A 19,218-nucleotide genomic window follows, 5' to 3' on the forward strand; every position below is an offset into this window, starting at 1 on the left:
GAAAATTTTTAGCTTTTATTTCACATTTCAGATTTTATTAAAATATAACATATTTATATCGCAATTTTAATAAAATGAAATGTAGAGTAAATAAATGAAAGGATAATTTTATACCTGTGAATTATTGCTACATTCTTGTATTTGTGTTAATGCTATGCACCATATCTTCAAATATAGCCCCTAAATAGCAGTCCTTCACTTTAATAATTGCACACAGTCTCCTTTTCTTTTCCTCTAGGCTACAGAATCTACCTTAGCTTCATGGCTTTTGTAGTAACTCATTTCCAATAACTGAAAGTTTATTTACCCCAAATTTTGGCTTTGTGAGTACAGGCTTATCATTCAGTGCAATGCCATAAGTCAGAAAAGTTACTTCCTGTAATCATAGTCTGTTTTACCTCCTTCTTTAATGTATCACAATCTTAAATATTATTTATTATTTTGATTGCATGTTTACTTATTATTCTTTTAGAGTACAAAGAATGTGAGCCAAATACCTTACCAATTAGAAAACACTTATATCTGGTATTTACCATTATAGATTTTGAGAGAAGAAGATGGAATAACTATAAACCTTATTTGGCATGCAGTTTGTATTTTTAAACTTATTCAGTATCTCTTCATTCTTCGAGAACAAAATAAGACCTCTGAACTATTATGTCTCATCATATCCTCATATCAGTTATGCTATGACTTAAATTTTTGCTTATGTTTTATCATATTTAAATTTAGATATAATTATTATTCTTTTCCTAAATTGTTTTCAGTACAAAGATATATGTGCTAGGATTATTAAAAATGCTTGCACAGCATATATATTGTAACATTTCATCATTTTCAGTTTTATGACAGTGCTATGCAGTATTTGGTATTGTTAGAAAATACAACCGGTAGCAAACCTCACATAAGAAAAAATAGACCTTAAAATAAAGGATATTACGAGAGATAAGGACGGACACTACAAAATGATTAAGGGATCAATCCAAGAGGAAGACATAACAATTGTAAATATCTATGCACCCAACATAGGAGTACCTCAATACATAAGATAAACAATAACAGACAGAAAAGGAGAAATTGACAGTAACACAGTAATAGTAGAAGACTTTAACACCCCACTCACACCAATGGACAGATCATCAAAATGGAAAATTAGTGAGGAAATGGAAGTCTTAAATGATACATTAGATGAGGTGGATCTCATTGAAATCTTCAGGACATTCCATCCAAATGCAGAAGAATACACCTTCTTCTCAAGTGCACATGAAACATTCTCCAGGATAGACCATATCTTGGGTCACAAATCAAACCTCAGTAAATTTAAGAAAGTTGAAATTGTATCTAGCATCTTTGACCACAACACTATGAGTAGTAGTGTAGCGTTAGTCGCTCAGCCTTGTCCGACTCTTTGTGACCCCATGGACTGTGGCCTGCCAGGCTCCTCTGTCCATGGGATTCTCCAGGCAAGAATACTGGAGTGGGTTGCCATTCCCTTCTCCAGGGTGATTAGTAGTAGTAGTAGTAGTAGTAGTAGTAGTGTTAGTCGCTCAGTTGTGTCCGACTCTTTGCGACATGAGGGACTGTGGCCCACCAGGTTCCTCAGTCCATGGGATTCTCCAGGCAAGAATACTGGAATGGGTTGCCATTTGAGACTAGATATCAAATACCAGAAAAAACTGTAAGAAGCACAAAGACATGGAGATTAAACAGTACATTTCTTAATAACCAATAGGTTACTGAAGAAATCAAAAGGGAAATAAAAAATTTCTAGAAACAAATGACAATGAAAACATGACAACTCAAAACCTATGGAATGCAGCAAAGGCAGTTCTAAGAGGGAAGTCTACAGCAATACAATCCTACCTCAATAAACAAGAAAAACATCAAATAGACAACCTAAGTTTACAACTAAAGCAACTGGAAAAAGAAAATCAACAAAACCCCAAAATTAGTAGAAGGAAATAAATCATAAAGATCAGTCCAGAAATAACTGAAAAAGAAATGAAAGAAACAATAGTAAAAGCTGGTTCTTTGAGAGGATAAATAAAATTGACAAGCCTTTAGCCAGAATCATCAAGAAAAAAACAGAGAAGAATCAAATCAACAAAATTAGAAATGAAAAAGCAGAGGTTACAACAGACAATGCAGAAATACAAAGGATTATAAGACACTATTATGAACAAATATATGGCAATAAAATGGATAACCTGGAAGAAATGGACAGAGTCTTAGAAAAGTTCAATCTTCCAAGACTGAACCAGAAAGACATAGAAATTATTAACAATCCAATTACAAGCACTGAATTGAAGCTGTGATCAAAAATATCCCAAAATACAAAAGCCCAGGATCGGATGACTTCACAGAATTCTATCAAACATTTAAAGAAGAGCTAATACCTATCCTTTTAAAACTCTTTCAGAAATTTTCAGAGGAAGGAACACTTCCAAATTCATTCTACAAGGTCACCATCACCCAGATACCAAAACCAAAGACAGCACAATAAAAGAAAACTACAGAACAATATTACTGATGAACATAGGTGCAAAAGTCCTCAACAAAATTTTAGCAAATAGAATTCAGCAACACATAAAAAAGCTAATACCTCATAATAAAGTTTGGTTTATTCCAGGGATGCAGAGATTCTTCAATGTATGCAAATCAATGTGATACACCATATTAACAAATTGAAAGATAAAAACCATATGATAAGTGCAATAGACGCAGAAAAATCATTTGACAAAATTCAACACCCTTTTATGATTAAAACTCTTCAAAAAATGGGCATAGAAGGAACCTTTCTCAACATAGTAAAGACCATATATGATAAGCCTACAGGAAACATTATTCTCAGTGTCTCAGTGATGAAAATTGAAAGCATTCCCCTTAAGATCAGGGACAAAACAAGGTGTCCACTTTCACTACTATTATTCAACATAGTTCTAGAAGTCCTAGCTACAGCAATCAGAGGAGAAAAAGAAAAGGAATCCAGATCAGAAAAGAAGTAAAGCTCTCACTGTTTGCAGATGACATGATACTATACATAGAAAACCCTGAAGATAGTATCAGAAAATTACTAGAGCCAATCAGAGAATTTATAAAACTTGCAGGATACAAAATCAATACACAGAAATCACTTGCATTTCTATATACTAGCAATGAAAATCAGAAAGATAGATTAAGGAATCAATCCCATTCACCACTATGACAACAAAAAAATAAAATATGTAGGAATAGACTTACCTAAGAAGACAAAAGAACTGTACACAGAAAATTATAAGACACTAATGAAAGAAAACAAAGATGACATAAACAGATGGAGAGATATTCCATGTTCCTGGGTAGGAAGAATCAATATTGCCAAAATGACTGTATTACCAAATGCAATCTACAGATTCAATGCGATCCCTATTAAATTACCAATGGCATTTTTCACAGAACTAGAAAACAAAAATTTTTCAATTCATTGCAAACACAAAAGACCCTGAATAGCCAAAGCAGTCTTGAGAAAGAAGAATGGAGCTGGAGGAATCAACCTTTCTTACTTCAGATTATACTACAAAGCTACAGTCATCAAGGCAGAATGGTACTGGCACTAAAACAGAAATATAGACCAATTGTACAAGATAGAAAGCCCAGAAATAAACCTTTGCACCTATGGGTACCTTATTTTTAACAATGGAGGCAAGAATACACAATGGGGCAAAGACAGCCTCTTCAATAAATGGTACTCAGAAAACTGGACAGCTACATGTAAAAGAATGAAATTAGAACACTTCCTAATGCCATACACAAAGATAAACTCAAAATGGATTAAAGACCTAAATGTAAGACCAGAAACTAAAAACCTCTTAGAGGAAAACATAGGCAGAACACTCGATGACATAAATCAAAGCAAGATCCTCTATGACCCACCTCATAAAGTAACAGAAATAAAAAAAAAAAAGTAAACAGGTGGGACCTGATTAAACTTAAGAGCTTTTGCACAACAAAGAAAACTATAAGCAAGGTGTAAAGACAGTTCTCAGAATGGGAGAAAATAGTAGCCAGTGAAACAACTGACAAAGGATGATTTTCAAAATATATAAGAGCTCATAAAATTCAATGCCAGAAAAACAAACAACCCAATAAAAAAGTGGGAAAAATACCTAAACAGACATTTCTCCAGAGAAGACTTACAGATGGCTAAAAAACACATGAAAAGATGCTCAACATCACTCATTATTAGAGAAATGCAAATCAAAACTACAATGAGATATCACCTCACTGGTCAAAATGGCCATCACCAAAAAGTCTACAAACAATAAATGCTGGAGAGGATGTGGAGAAAATGGAAGGCTCTTGCACTGTTGGTGGGAATGTAAATTGACACAGCCACTATGGAAGATTGTATGGAGATTCCTTAAAAAACTAGGAATAAAACCACCATATGACCCAGCAATCCCACTCCTAGGCATATACCCCGAGGAAACCAACTTTGAAAAGGACACATGTATCCCATTTTTTTTTTTTTTTTGCAGCACTATTTACAATAGCTAGAACATGAAAGCAACCTAGATGTCCATCAACAGATGACTGGATAAAGAAGTTGTGGTACACAGAAAAAGTTTATAAACTCGAACCCAAAGGAACAAAGTAAATGGCAACGGGATCATGATTATCAATAATTACCTTAAATGTAAATGGATTGAATGCCCCAACCAAAAGACAAAGACTGGCTGAATGGATACAAATACAAGACCCCTATATATGCTGTTTACAAGAGACCCACCTCAAAACAAGGGACACATACAGACTGAAAGTGAAGGGCTGGAAAAAGATATTTCATGCAAATGGAGACCAACAGAAAACAGGAGTAGCAATACACATATCAGATAAAATAGATTTTTGAAATAAAGGCCGTGAAAAGAGACAAAGAAGGACACTACATAATGATCAAAGGATCCATCCAAGAAGAAGATATAACAATTATAAATATATATGCACCCATAATAAGAGCACCACAATACATAAAGAAAATGCTAACAAGTATGAAAGGGGAAATTAACAGTAATTCAATAATAGTGGGAGACTTTAGTACCCCACTCACACCTATGGATAGATCAACTAGAAAGAAAATTAGCAAGAAACACAAACTCTAAAAGATGCAATGGACCAGTTAGACCTAATTGATATCTGTAGGACATTTCACCCAAAAAACAATGAATTTCACCTTTTTCTCAAGTGCACACGGAACATTCTCCAGGATAGATCACATCCTGGCCAATAAATCTAGCCTTGGTAAATTCAAAAAAACTGAAATCATTTCAAACATCTTTTCTGATCACAATGCAGAAATATTAGATGTCGACTACAGTAAAACAACTATTAAAAATTCCAACATATGGAGGCTGAACAGCAAGCTGCTGAATAACCAACAAATCACAGAATAAATCAAAATATGCATTTTCAACGAAAATTTCAATTTCAACGAAATTGAAAACATGACAACCCAAAACCTGTGGGATCCAGTAAAAGAATTGCTAAGGGGAAGGTTCATAGCAATACAAACTTACATCAAGAAACAAGAGAAAAATCAAATAAGTAACCTAACTTTACACCTAAAGTAACTAGAAAAAGAAGAAATGAAGAACCCCAGGGTTAGCAGAAGGAATGAAATCATAAAAATTATGGCAGAAATAAATGAAAAAGAAACAAAGGAGACTATAGCAAAAAATCAACACACTACAAACTGGTTCTTTGAAAATATAAATAAAATAGACATAGCATTAGCCAGACTCATCAAGAAGAAAAGGGAGAAGAATCAAATCAACAAAATTAAAGATGAAAATGGAGAAATCACAACAGACAACACAGAAATACAAAGATCATAAGAGACTACTATCAGCAACTATATGCTGATAAAATGGACAACTTGGAAGAAATGGATGAATTCTTAGAAAAGTATAACCTTCCAAAACTGAACCCGGAAGAAATAGAAAATCTTAGCAGACCCATCACAAGCACAGAAATCAAAAATCTTCCAACAAACAAAAGCCCAGGACCAGATGGCTTCACAGATGAATTCTACCAAAAGTTTAGACAAGAGCTAACACCTATCCTACTCAAACATTTCCAGAAAATTGCAGAGGAAGGTAAATTGCCAAACTCATTCTGTGAGGCCACCATCACCCTAATACCAAAAACAGACAAAGATGCCACAAAAAAGAAAACTACAGGCCAATATCACTGATGAACATAGATGCAAAAATCGTCAACAAAATAATAGCAAACAGAATCCAACAACATATTAAAAATATCATACATCATGCCCAAGTGGGCTTTATCCCAGAGATGCAAGGATTCTTCAATATTCACAAATCAATCAATGTGATACACCGCATTAACAAATTAAAAGATAAAAATCATATTATTATCTCAATAGATGCAGAGAAAGCCTTTGACAAAATTCAATATCCATTTATGATAAAAACCCTCCAGAAAGCAGGCATAGAAGAAACATACCTCAACATAATAAAAGCCATATATGACAAATCCACAGCAAACATTATCCTCAATGGTGAAAAATTGAAAGCATCTCCCCTAAAGTCAGGAACAAGACAAGGGTGTCCACTCTTACCACTACTATTCAACATAGTTCTGGAAGTTTTAGCCACAGCAATCATAGAAGAAAAAGAAATAAAAGGAATCCACATTGGAAAAGAAGAAGTAAAACTTTCAGTGTTTGCAGATGACATAATCCTCTACATAGAAAACCCTAAAGACACTACCAGAAAATTATTAGAGCTAATCAATGAATATAGTAAAGTTGCAGGATATAAAACTAACACACAGAAATTCCTTGCATTCCTATACACTAACAACAAGAAAACAGAAAGAGAAATTAAGGAAACAATTCCATTCACCATTGTGACAAAAAGAATAAAATACTCAGGAATAAATCTACCTAAAGAAACCTAAAACCTATATATAGAAAACTATAAAACACTGGTGAAAGAAATCAAAGATGACACAAATAGATGGAGAAATATACCATGTTCATGGATCATAAGAATCAATATAGTGAAAATGAGTATACTACCCAAAGCAATCTATAGATTCAATACAATCCCTATCAAGCTACCAATGGTAATTTTCAGAGAACTAGAACAAATAATTTCAAAATTTGTATGGAAATACAAAAAACCTTAAATACACAAAGCAATCTTGAGAAAGAAGAATGGAACTGGAGATATCAACCTGCCTGACTTCAGACTATACTATAATGCTACAGTCATCAAGACAGTATGGTACTGGCACAAAGACAGAAATATAGATCAATGGAACAAAATAGAAAGCCCAGAGATAAATCCACACACCTATGGACACCTTATCTTTGATACATATATACAATGGAATGTTACTCAGCCATAAAAATGAACACATTTGAGTCAGTTCTAATGAATTGAATGAACCTAGAACCTTTCATACAGAGTGAAGTCACTCAGAAAGAGAAATATAAATATTGTATTCTAATGGATATATACAGGGGATCTAAAAAATGGTACTGAAGAATTTATTTACAGGGCAGCAGTGAAGCAACAGACATAGAGAATAGACTTACGGACATTGGGGGAGGGGAGGAGAGAGTGAGATGTATGGAAAGAGTAACATGGAAACTTATATTATCATATGTAAAATAGATAGCCAATGGGAATTTTCTGTATGGCTCAGGAAACTCAAACAGGGGCTCTGTATTATCCTAGAGGGGTGGGGTGGGAAGTGAGATGGGAGGGAGGTTTAAAGAGAGGGATATATGTATACCTATGGCTGATTCATGTTTAGGTTTGACAGAAAACAATAAAATCTGTAAAGCAATTATCCTTCAATAAAGAAAATAAATTAAAAAAAGAAGAAAACAGAACTAGAATTTACTAGAGATGGGATATGTTAATTGTACAGAGTAATATTGTGCTTACACAGTAATAAGATTAAAGTTATTTGTCATTCAGTTTATGTAATATAACCAAACATATGTAAATAAGCATGTTACCTGTTTCAGTTAAACCTCTTAAATTTAAATATAGAAAATATATAATCTTATTTTCATAATAATGTCATCATGATATTAACATCATTGATATTATAGAAATTGGTATAGATAGAATAGCTTTCATGTTTTGAAGGTTCTGCTTGTATAACATTGCAGTTTTATATGTTGAAGCTGTAGAATGCTTTTTAAAAGCATTATCAAGAACCTTATGATTTAAAATTCCTTTATACACTCAGGACACAAAATTTTCCTGAGTTAACTCCTGAAAATTTCCACTAAAAATTCAACCAAGTTAAAATTTATTTTTCTATTTTAATATAAATGAGGTATAATGATAAATTTCAGAAATACATTTGTAGAAAAGTGCCTGTTCATGTCTTTTGCCCATTTTTAAATCAGATCATACATTTTTTGCTCTCTAGCTGTATGAATTTCTTGTAGTTTGGGGGCATTACTCTTTTACAAGATATACGATTTGCAAATGTTTTCTCAAGTTCATTGCTTGCGTTATCCTTTGTTTTATACAAGATTTTTTACTCTGAGTCTCTCATTTTTGTTTTTGCCTGAGCTTTGAGTATCATATCCAAGAAAAACGTTTAACCTGAATGGACATTTTTACAAAGCAGACATACAAATGACCAAAAGGTATATGAAAAGATGCCCAGCATTATTAATTATCAGGGAATTTGCAAATCACAACCAAAATGGTATATTACCTCACATCTGTTAGGATGGCTTTTTTTCATAAAAAGAATACAAGTGTTGGCAAGACTTGTGGAGAAAAAGGAATCCTTGTACACTGTTGAGGGGAATGTAAAGTTATGGAACCATTATGGAAAACAGTATGGTGTTTTCTCAAAAAACTAAAAATGCTACTACCATATGATCCAGAAATTCCTCTTCAGGATTTATTCCTGCAAGGAAGTGAAATTAACACTTCAAAGAGATATCTGCACTCCCATGTTCATCGCAGCATTATTCAAAAACCAAAGTGATTATTGATCGATGAAGAGACAGTTGTTATGTATGTACAATGGAATATTATTATATTTATCCTTAAAAATAAGAACATTCAGCCATTTGCAGCTGTATGTATAAATCTGGAGGACATTATGCTAAGTGAAATAAGTCAAACACAAAAAGAGGAAAAAATGCATATTATTGCACATACATATGGAGTCTAAAAAAAAAACTACTTAGAAGCAGAGTTTATAAACTTGGTTACCAGGGACTGGAACATGAGACAAGCAGGGCAAACTTGATCAAAGGGTACAAAGTGGAAGTTATGTAGGATGACTAAATTCTAAGACCTAATGTACAGCATGATGACGACAGTAAATAGTATTGTATTGAAGACCAGAAATTTACTGACAGTAGATTTCAGGTAGTTACATAAAAAAAAAAGGCAACTAAATTAGACATATATATTAGCTTGACTGTACTAATCATTCACTATGTATATCATTTCATCATGTACACCTCAAGTATATTTTATTTGAAAAGGAAACACATTGGCAAAGTTAATTCTGTTGTCTCTTTAAGTATTTTTGATAGACTTTTGAATGAGTGTGAATCATGGTAGATGCCATAAAAACACATATGTTTGAATAAATGTGTTAGACTCCTGTTTTTGAAGGATCAGTTCAGTTCAGTTCAGTTCAGTCGCTCAGTCGTGTCCGACTCTCTGCGACCCCATGAATTGCAGCACGCCAGGCCTCTCTGTCCATCACCAACTCCCGAGTCTACCCAAACCCATGTTCATCGAGTCGGTGATGCCATCCAACCATCTCATCCTCTGTCGTCCCCTTCTCCTCCCGCCCCCAATCTTACCCAGCATTAGGGTCTTTTCCAATGAGTCAACCCTTCGCATGAGGTGGCCAAAGTATTGGAGCTTCAGCTTCAACATCAGACCTTCCAATGAACACCCAGGATTGATCTCTTTTAGGATGGATTGATTGCATCTCCTTGCAGTCCAAGAAACTCTCAAGAGTCTTCTCCAACACCACAGTTCAAAAGCATCAATTCTGCGGCGCTCAGCTTTCTTCACTGTCCAACTTTCACATCCATACATGACCACTGGAAAAACCATAGTCTTGACTAGACGTACTTTTGTTGGCAAAGTAATGTCTCTGCTTTTAAACATGCTATCTAGGTTGGCCATAACCTTCCTTCCAAGGAGTAAGCGTCTTTTAATTTCATGGCTGCAGTCACCATCATTTTGAAGGATACTCTTAACTTATGGGTACACACATTTTATCATGTCATAACAGGTTTTGCCTTGACAGGATGCAAATATGTTATTTGACAGATAATGCTAAAACAAAATTGCTTCTCCAGAGTGCCATACTGATTGATTATTCAGTATTTTTAACTTTTAAGGAATGAGTGGTGAAGAAATTGACTCTAATTTTGACTCAAGACAGTGGCAGATCTCAAATGACTTATGTGAATATTTACATATTTACATATGTTGATCAAATAAATTTGTCATAATTATATAGGAAATAAGTAGATATTTGTTTCTTATGTTGGTCAATTCTGTGGACATGTATTACAGAGGATAGTTCAACAGATTTAACTAATTTGATTTTTGAAATATTAAATGTGTAGCATCAGAACAAAATTGACTTGCATTGTGCAAATAGTTATCCATTATGTTAGCAAAACAAGTAAGACTACAGTCTGATCACAGTCTGTGTTCTTAAGGCAGGGGGATTGTTTGATCCTATCTCCGATTCTGAGGTGTGAGAGAAGCCAGTTCAGCACTTTTCTCTGGTGTTCTCTAAATCCCTGAGGTCATTTCCTCACCTCACATGGAATTTCTGACATGGAGTTGCTTCTCTCTGAAACTTTCCAACAATTAAAATCATGAGTTTCAAGCCCACAATAATACATTCTAGTTTCAGATAAAACACAATGAACAGTTTAACAATCAGTTCAGTTCAGTCACTCAGTCGTGTCCAATTCTTTGCGACCCCATGGACTGCAGCACACCAGGCTTCTCTGTCCATCACCAACTCCTGGAGTTTACTCAAACTCATGTCCATTGATTCGGTGAAAACATCCAAACATCTCATTGTTTGTCGTCCCCTTCTCCTCCTGCCTTCAATCTTTCCCAGCATCAGTGTCTTTTCAAATGAGTCAGCTCTTTGCATCAGGTGGCCAAAGTATTGGAGTTTCAGCTTCAGCATCAGTCCTTCCAATGAACACACAGGACTGATCTCCATTAGGATGGACTGGTTGGATCTCCTTGCAGTCCAAGGGACTCTGAAGAGTCTTCTCCAATACCACAGTTCAAAAGCGTTCTTTGGTGCTCAGATTTCTTTATAGTCCAACTTTCACATCCCAACATGACACTGGAAAAACCATAGCTTTGACCAGATGGACCTCTGTTGGCAAAGTAATGTCTCTGCTTTTTAATATGCTGTCTAGGTTGATCATAACTTTTCTTCCAAGGAGTATGTGTCTTTTAATTTCATGGCTGCAGTCACCATCTGCAGTGATTTTGGAGCTCAAAACAATAAAGTCTGTCACCGTTTCCTTTATTTCCCCATCTATTTCCCATGAAGTGGTGGGACCAAATGCATTGATCTTACTTTTCCGAATGTTGAGTTTTAAGCCAACATTTTCAGTCTCCTCTTTCACTTTCATCAAGAGGCTCTTTAGTTCTTCTTCGCTTTCTGCCATAAGAGTGGTGTCATCAGCATATCTGAGGTTATTGATATTTCTCCTGGCATTCTTGATTCCAACTTTGGTTCATCTATTACAGTGTTTCTCATGATGTACTCTGCATATAAGTTTAAATAAGCAGGGTGATGATACAGCCTTGACGTACTCCTTTCCCGACTTGGAGCCAACCTGTTTTTCCATGTCCAGTTCTAACTGTTGCTTCCTGACCTGCATACAGGTTTCACAAGAGGCAGGCAGGTGGTCTGGTATTCCCATCTCTTGAAGAATTTTCCACAGTTTGTTTTGGTCCATGCAGTTAAAGGCTTTGGCATAGTCAATAAAGCAGAAGTAGATGTTTTTCTGGAACTCTCTTGCTTTTTTGATAATTCAGCGGATGTTGGCAACTTGATCTCTGGTTCCTCTGTCTTTTCTAAATCCAGCTTGAACATCTGGAAGTTCTTGGTTCACATACTGTTGAAGCCTGGCTTGGAGAATTTTGAGAATTACTTTGGTAGTGTGTGAGAAGAGTGCAATTGTGCAGTAGTTTGAGCTTTCTTTGGCATTGCTTTTCTTTGGGATTGGAATGAAAACTGACCTTTTCCAGTCCTGTGGCCACTGCTGAGTTTTCCAGATTTGCTGGCATGTTGAGTGTAACACTTTCACAGCATCATCTTTTAGGATTTGAAACAGCTCAACTGGAATTGCATCACCTCCACTAGCTTTGTTTGTAGTGATGCTTCGTAAGGCCCACTTGACTGCACATTCCAGGATGTCGGGCTATAGTTGAGTGATCATATCATCGTGTTTATCTGGGTCGTGAAGATCTTTTTTGTATAGTTCTTCTGTGTATTCTTGCCACCTCCTCTTAATATCTTCTGCTTCTGTTAGGTCCATACCATTTCTGTCCTTTATTGTGCCCATCTTTGCATGAAATGTTCCCTTGGTATCTCTAATTTTCTTGAAGAAATCTCTAGTCTTTCCCATTCTATTATTTTCCTCTGTTTCTTTGCACTGATCACTGAGGAAGGCTTTCTTATCTCTCCTTGCTCTTCTTTGGAACTCTGCATTCAATTTGGCATATCTTTCCTTTTCTCCTTTGCCTTTCACTTCTCTTCTATTCACAACTATTTGTAAGGCCTCCTCAGGCAACCATTTTGCCTTTTTTGCATTTCTTTTCCATGGGGATGGTCTTGATCCCTGCCTCCTGTACCTGTACACTGTCACGTACCTTCTTCCATTGTTCTTCAGGCACCCTGTCTATCAGATCTAATCCCTTGAATCTATTTGTCACTTCCACTGGATAATCGTAAGTGATTTGATTTAACGTTACTAACATCTATCTTACTTTTCTATGATATTTCTTCCTTACATGACATAAAATCTACTGTTTTACTCCTTGCAATTTATGTTCTTTCTTATGGTTTATTCTCTACCTTCCTGCATATCAACACTCATTTGACATTCCATCTTCCAAACCTGCTACTGGATTACTGTATTTTTATTCCAGTCTGACATACAGTGGCAGGTGTCTTGTGTCACACAGACAATATTTTCAGCCTATTCACACAAATGGAATAAAAAAGGTTATTTTGTTTCTCCAGAGAAGTAGAAATTATTACTTCTATTGGAATAATCTCTTTAACTTCTCCAACTTTTCATCCACAAATGTTCTTAGGAATATTATCATTTCCAGATCTGTTATTACTTTTCCAGTAATAGTAATGTTATTGGAAATGAAAGAGCATTTGGACATGCAAATTGTACTAGGATCCAACTCTCATAATAATTCTATACTATCACTCAAGCTATCATTGCATTTAAAATAATATATATTCTTGAGACTACTCCACTCTTCTACCAGTTTCTGTGCAATTTTAGTACAATACAAAAGACAGGGTAGTTGGAGAGCAAGTGAGGTGAAGGATTTGGTAAAATAATATTTATTAAATGGTAGAGTGTTGTGGTAAAAGAGAGAGGAAATAGAGGAAAAACTAGAAGATAAACTTTGTGTGTGATAGTCATGATTGAGTATCACTTGTATAAACAGCAAAAATTGATTTCTCACTCATTTAGAGGGGAGTGAGTTACCAATATGTGATGCTTTCATCTTGTTTTACCAAAATCTCAAATTGAAATCTGCTTAGATACCATAACTTTGGAACAAATGAAAAATTGCATAATGAAAATTTAGTTTTGTCTAAAAGTAATATGTTGTCTTTCTTTAAAGCCCACTAGTGAAACTAGTCAAATGCTTTTCCTATATGAAATGAACATGGGAAATTAAGTGTGCCAATTGCCACAGAGGTAGGATTGCTGGAAAACAATACAGGATATCCAATTGAACTTTAATTTCACACACAAAACATTTTTAGAATAAAAATTGTGCATACTTATATAAAATCTTTTATTTGAAATTCAAATTGAGCACATTGCTCAATTTGCTGCCTTGTCCAGAAATCAAAAAGAAATAGATAGTGACAAACACCGTTAGTATCTACCATAGTCCATATTTTTATAGCAAACTATTTGGTTTACTCTCTCTCACATGTTGAGTACACTCCCTGTGGCAGACAACCCAAACCCTATCCAATCAAAAGGGTTCCTATCCAGTTCAAAAGTCCTGGATAGTCCTGGATAGAGGTGATGCCATCGCTCCATCAAGAACATTTCCTTTAGACACACACTCTAAAAAGAAAAGCTATCTGTCTAACACACACACACAGAATGGGTACACCAACTGCAAGGAACATTCTCGGGTAGAAAAGAGAAAAATGGGTGACATAGTACTGAGCAACTTCACTTTCACTTTTCACTTTCATGCACTGGAGGAGGAAGTGGCAACCCACTCCACTGTTCTTGCCTGGAGAATCCAAGGGATGGAGGAGCCTGGTGGGCTGCCGTCTACTGGGTCACACAGAGTCGGACACGACTGACGCAACGACTTAGCAGCAGCAGCAGCAGCAGCAGTAATTACTGGTTCTGACGTCTCACTAGACAGACAATATAAGACTGCCTGTATTGGGATAAAGATATTCATTAATTATTCCCTGATACTCATCTCTCTGACGGAGAAGGCAGTGGCAACCCACTCAAATACTCTTGCCTGGAAAACCTCATGAATGGAGGAGCCTGGTGGGCTGCTGTCTGTGGGGATGCACAGAGTTGGACACGACTGAAGCAACTTAGCAGCAGCAGCAGCAGCAGCATCTTTCTGAAAAGAGTTGTAATGTGCACAATGCACAGTTTTGTTGTTGTTTTCACTCTTCCAGTCTTTTTAGAGTTTCTTCTTTCATCATATTTGAAATAAGTGGTGAGTCTGTCCTTTTAAGGGCTTCATAATGTTAACAGTGATATGTTAACTTTTAAGTATTGAAGTGTTATTTTAAAACTCAGCATTTTGCTTGTATTTGTATACTATATATACCTAACCTATATACAAACTACTACACTGTGTTTGTATTATTTCATTTGTACAAAAGTATCAACAATTTAGCAAGCAATTTTTTCATGTATTTGCTGCCAGCACATATAGTTATCATATATTTTTTTTCCTGACATAATCCATGACTGTAATAACTTCATGAGGGCAACATAAAGGCCATCTGAAACATTTAGTTTGGGTGCAAACTGACCCCCAAAGACTCAAATTAGTACAAAGCAACATTAAAAAAAAAGTGCATTTTGTTTACTTTTGGTAAAGAGATCCAAGAGTAAACAAAGCAAAATGCACGAACATTCTGACTTTTCCCATTCAATTCTCCCATAGCTACACACTTAGTATGTAGTGTGTAGTACTACACACTACATTTACATGTAAATTAGTAGGTTAGAAGATATACCTCCTAATTTTTGCAGATGAAAGTTTTGGGTATTTTTGTTTTTTCTTCGGTCTTTCTTCCTTCCATTTTATAATATTAAGTAAATAGTTTTGGAAATAGAATTATTTTTATATACCACTTTGTAAGATATATGATTTCATGGTTTCATATTCAGATATTATCTAGAAATATACATATATATGAAATCTAATATTTAGAAGTACAAAAATGATAAAAGGCACGTTCCTTACTGACTGAGCCACTAGGGAAACCATTCTAAAGTATAGTGATTTTAAATGATTTCAGCAGTTTTAATGCTGAATATTAAGTATTAACTAGAAAATATTTCCCTAAGGATACTTTAAACCAGAAACTTGTATGGAAACATAGGACTTTTTTGTAATTGCTATTTTATAGAATAGGGTTCAATGATAGCCAGGTAAAACTTCCAAGTCTTATCAATGCTAATTAAATTTTAACTGAATAAAGACACGTTTTGGAAAAATAAAAGTGAAAGTCACTCAGTTGTGTCTGACTCTTTGCGACCACATGGACTATACAGTACATGGAATTCTCCAGGCCAGAATACTGGAGTGGGTAGCCTTTCCCTTCTCCAGTGGATCTTCCCATCCCAGGGATCGAACCCAGGTCTCCCATATTGCAGGAGGATTCTTTACCAGCTAAGCCACAAGCAAAGCCCTTGAAGAAAGAAAGTTCCGCTTCAAAAAAACTAGAGACCAGCATCTTTCAGACTTTTCTACATTACAAATTATTAATATATAATTTGCATATTTTGCAAGCAACTATAAAGATAACTCCTTATAAGTACTTTCATCATATGTAAAACTCTTGTTCTATGGTTTCTTGCAGGACTTTTAAGATGTTAAACACACACACACAATATATGCAGTCCAATAAATACTCATCTGAATTACTCCAAAAGTTTCTCATTTCATTTTTATTGTCTTGCTCAGATTTAATATATCTCTTCCACTGACATCCACAGTAATGTCATTCTGTATGCAAGTTAGAAAATACATTCAAATGGAATAATTAAATTGCAGAGAGAATATATTGAATAGGAGTATGATAATTATCAGTAAATTATTCAGTAAAACTTGCTCTTCCCACAAGAACTGCAATTTAAGCTGTGCAATATAATTTCCATAAGATGAACCTGATAATCTTAATGAGTCAAATCTAAAATATTTTCATTCTCCTCAGGTGGGCAGAGTCATTTTTCTATGCAATTAGTTAATTATAAAATAAATATTATTTCAGATATGTTTTTCCTGAAAATGTCATTGTATGTGGTAAATTTTGAAGGCTTCAACTTCTGAAAAATTTTTAAAATACGGATTAATTTCTCAGAGCATAAAGAAAAAATCTAAATGTGTCACCAACCAGGAACTTTCAGTCTTTTATCATTTTTGTACTTCTGAATATTAGATTTCATATATATGTATATTTCTAGATAATATCTGAATATGAAACTATGAAATCATATATCTTACAAAGTGGTATATAAAAATAATTCTATTTCCAAAACTATTACTTAATATTATAAAATGGAAGGAAGAAAGACTGAAGAAAAAACAAAAATACGCAAAACTGGAAATATTACTGGAGAAGTAAATGGTGACTTACTCCAGTATTCTTGCCTGGGAAATTCCATGGACAGAGGAGTCTGGCAGGCTACAGTCTGTGGGTAGCAAGAGTTGGATATGACTTAGTGACTAAACCACCACCATACTTTTTAGAAAAGACCACTATAAATTGCCAAAAATCAGGATATTCCTTTATTGTTCATAGTGAGTTGGAGCTTTAACAAGATTGATTCTGCGATGAAATTATGAAAGGAAAGTCCTTTGTATTATTGACAAATTTGTCAAGTTTTGCGCAATTATAAAGACTTATTGTGTACTCCTTCCCATATATGAGTGCACTCTTAAGTTTTCCATTCTGTACCATTGATTTCTTTCCACTATTATGTCAACAACTCCACATTGTGTAAATTATGGTGGGTTTCTGACATCTGAAAAGCTAGCTTCCCTTCATTCTTCTTTTTTGAGAATTCCTTGTTAAATATTACATGTATATTCTCCACCTTGCTTATTTACAAAAATAGCTTCATATGTTTCTACTGGATTCAGTATCTTATATATATTGGATAGCAAAGATATAAAAAGTTGAATTTTTACTGGATTATAGTAAAGCTATAAAAGAATTGAATTTTTACCTTAACTTTCACTTTTTTTCACTTTTTAACTGAATATTTGTATTTTCATTTCTTTAAGGCTTTGCTAAAAGTATATCAATCTTTTAAGTTTTATATATGTGTTCATATTAAAAAAATCATATCAATTTATTGTTTTTGTTCTTTTAAGTACAATCTTTAGTTTTATTTTTTTCTGAAGAGAAAATCAATTATTTTTTTCTAAATTCTCTCTACATTAGTATTTTTAAAATTCTTTGTAATATTTTCAGTGTTCCTATGATTTTTCCATTTTATAAAGCTCTATCACCAGTGAATTCAATGTCTAGTTGACAAAACACTTAAACCACCTCTGAAAATTTTATGCTATGTGCCAATTTCCTATTGCTGCTTTATAAATTTTCACACTTTAGTGACTTAAATAAGTAAAACAAATTTATTATCTTACCGTTCTGGAGGTCAGACATCTGAAATATTCACCGTGGGCTAAAATGAGGTGTTGATAGGTATGAATTCCTTTCTGGATTCTATAGGAAAGACTCCATCTTGTCTTTCCAGAGGCTGCCCAGATTCCTTCACTCATTGTCTCCTTCCATTCTTAAAGCCAGCAATGGCCAGTGAAGTGTTTCTCATACTGAATCCATTCTAATACTAACTTCTCTCTCCAACTTTCACATTTAAAGGATCCTTGTGATTGCAGTGGGCTCGGACAGATATTCCGGAATATCGCCTTATTCTAAGGTCAGTGAAATAGCAATCTTCTTTCCATTTTTAAATTGTATTCTCCTTACCGAGTAACATTGTCACAATTTCCAAAGGCTAGGGCATGGACACCTTGGAGGGGGGACGTTATTTTCCATACCACAAACAATTATTATTTATTATTATTTTCTCTGGTCTATCTATGCTGATAAGTAGATGCAATCAATGTTAAAAATTTAGTATGAAAGGACACTTTCTGTTATATTTTGTTTCATATGCATGAATATTAAAATGTAAGGACACAGCCTATATTCAAATTTTATTATAAGTTCTATATAAATGAATACTGAATGTTGAACTTTAATGAATATAGCTTTAGTATCTATGCAGATAATCCTTTGATATTTTTCTGTGATTCTCTTGAAGTAAAAGATATACTCCTAGGTTTCCTAGTATAGAGCCATATTTCTTTCCATGTAAGAAGCCTATTTGGTCTTGTAATACAGTTTCAAGGATCTGATTTTTATTTTGTTAATTTTATTTGAGATGTTTGCTTCAGTATCTGCAGGTGAGACTGACCAATTGTTTCTATTTTCAAGCTGTTAGTTTTGATAACAAATCTCACTTTTTACTTACTTTTTAAATAAAACATATAAGCAAAGCTTGCATATCTGTTTTTCATATTAGTATACATATTCCTATAGTGTGATGTTTTAGACTTGTATTAATTAAATTATCTGTAAAAATGAGTCTTTCAGTGTGACTGCAGTGTAATACATCTGTGA

The 19,218-nt window shown here is 34.4% G+C and overlaps 1 long non-coding RNA gene across 1 annotated transcript in view; it reads left to right on the forward strand.

Annotated features, from left to right (window-relative positions):
• The window catches only part of LOC145528918 (uncharacterized), a 263,362-nt gene that overhangs the window by 15,147 nt on the left and 228,997 nt on the right, over positions 1-19,218 (forward strand). The window contains exon 2 of the long non-coding RNA XR_014070790.1: positions 18,415-18,472. This is a non-coding gene — a long non-coding RNA (uncharacterized LOC145528918). The remainder of the gene's footprint in view (positions 1-18,414; positions 18,473-19,218) is intronic.

This window comes from Giraffa tippelskirchi, chromosome 12 (assembly GCF_054371585.1).
Source record: "Giraffa tippelskirchi isolate mGirTip1 chromosome 12, T2T-mGirTip1v1.2.pri, whole genome shotgun sequence".
In the NCBI taxonomy this organism is placed as follows: Eukaryota; Metazoa; Chordata; class Mammalia; order Artiodactyla; family Giraffidae; genus Giraffa; species Giraffa tippelskirchi.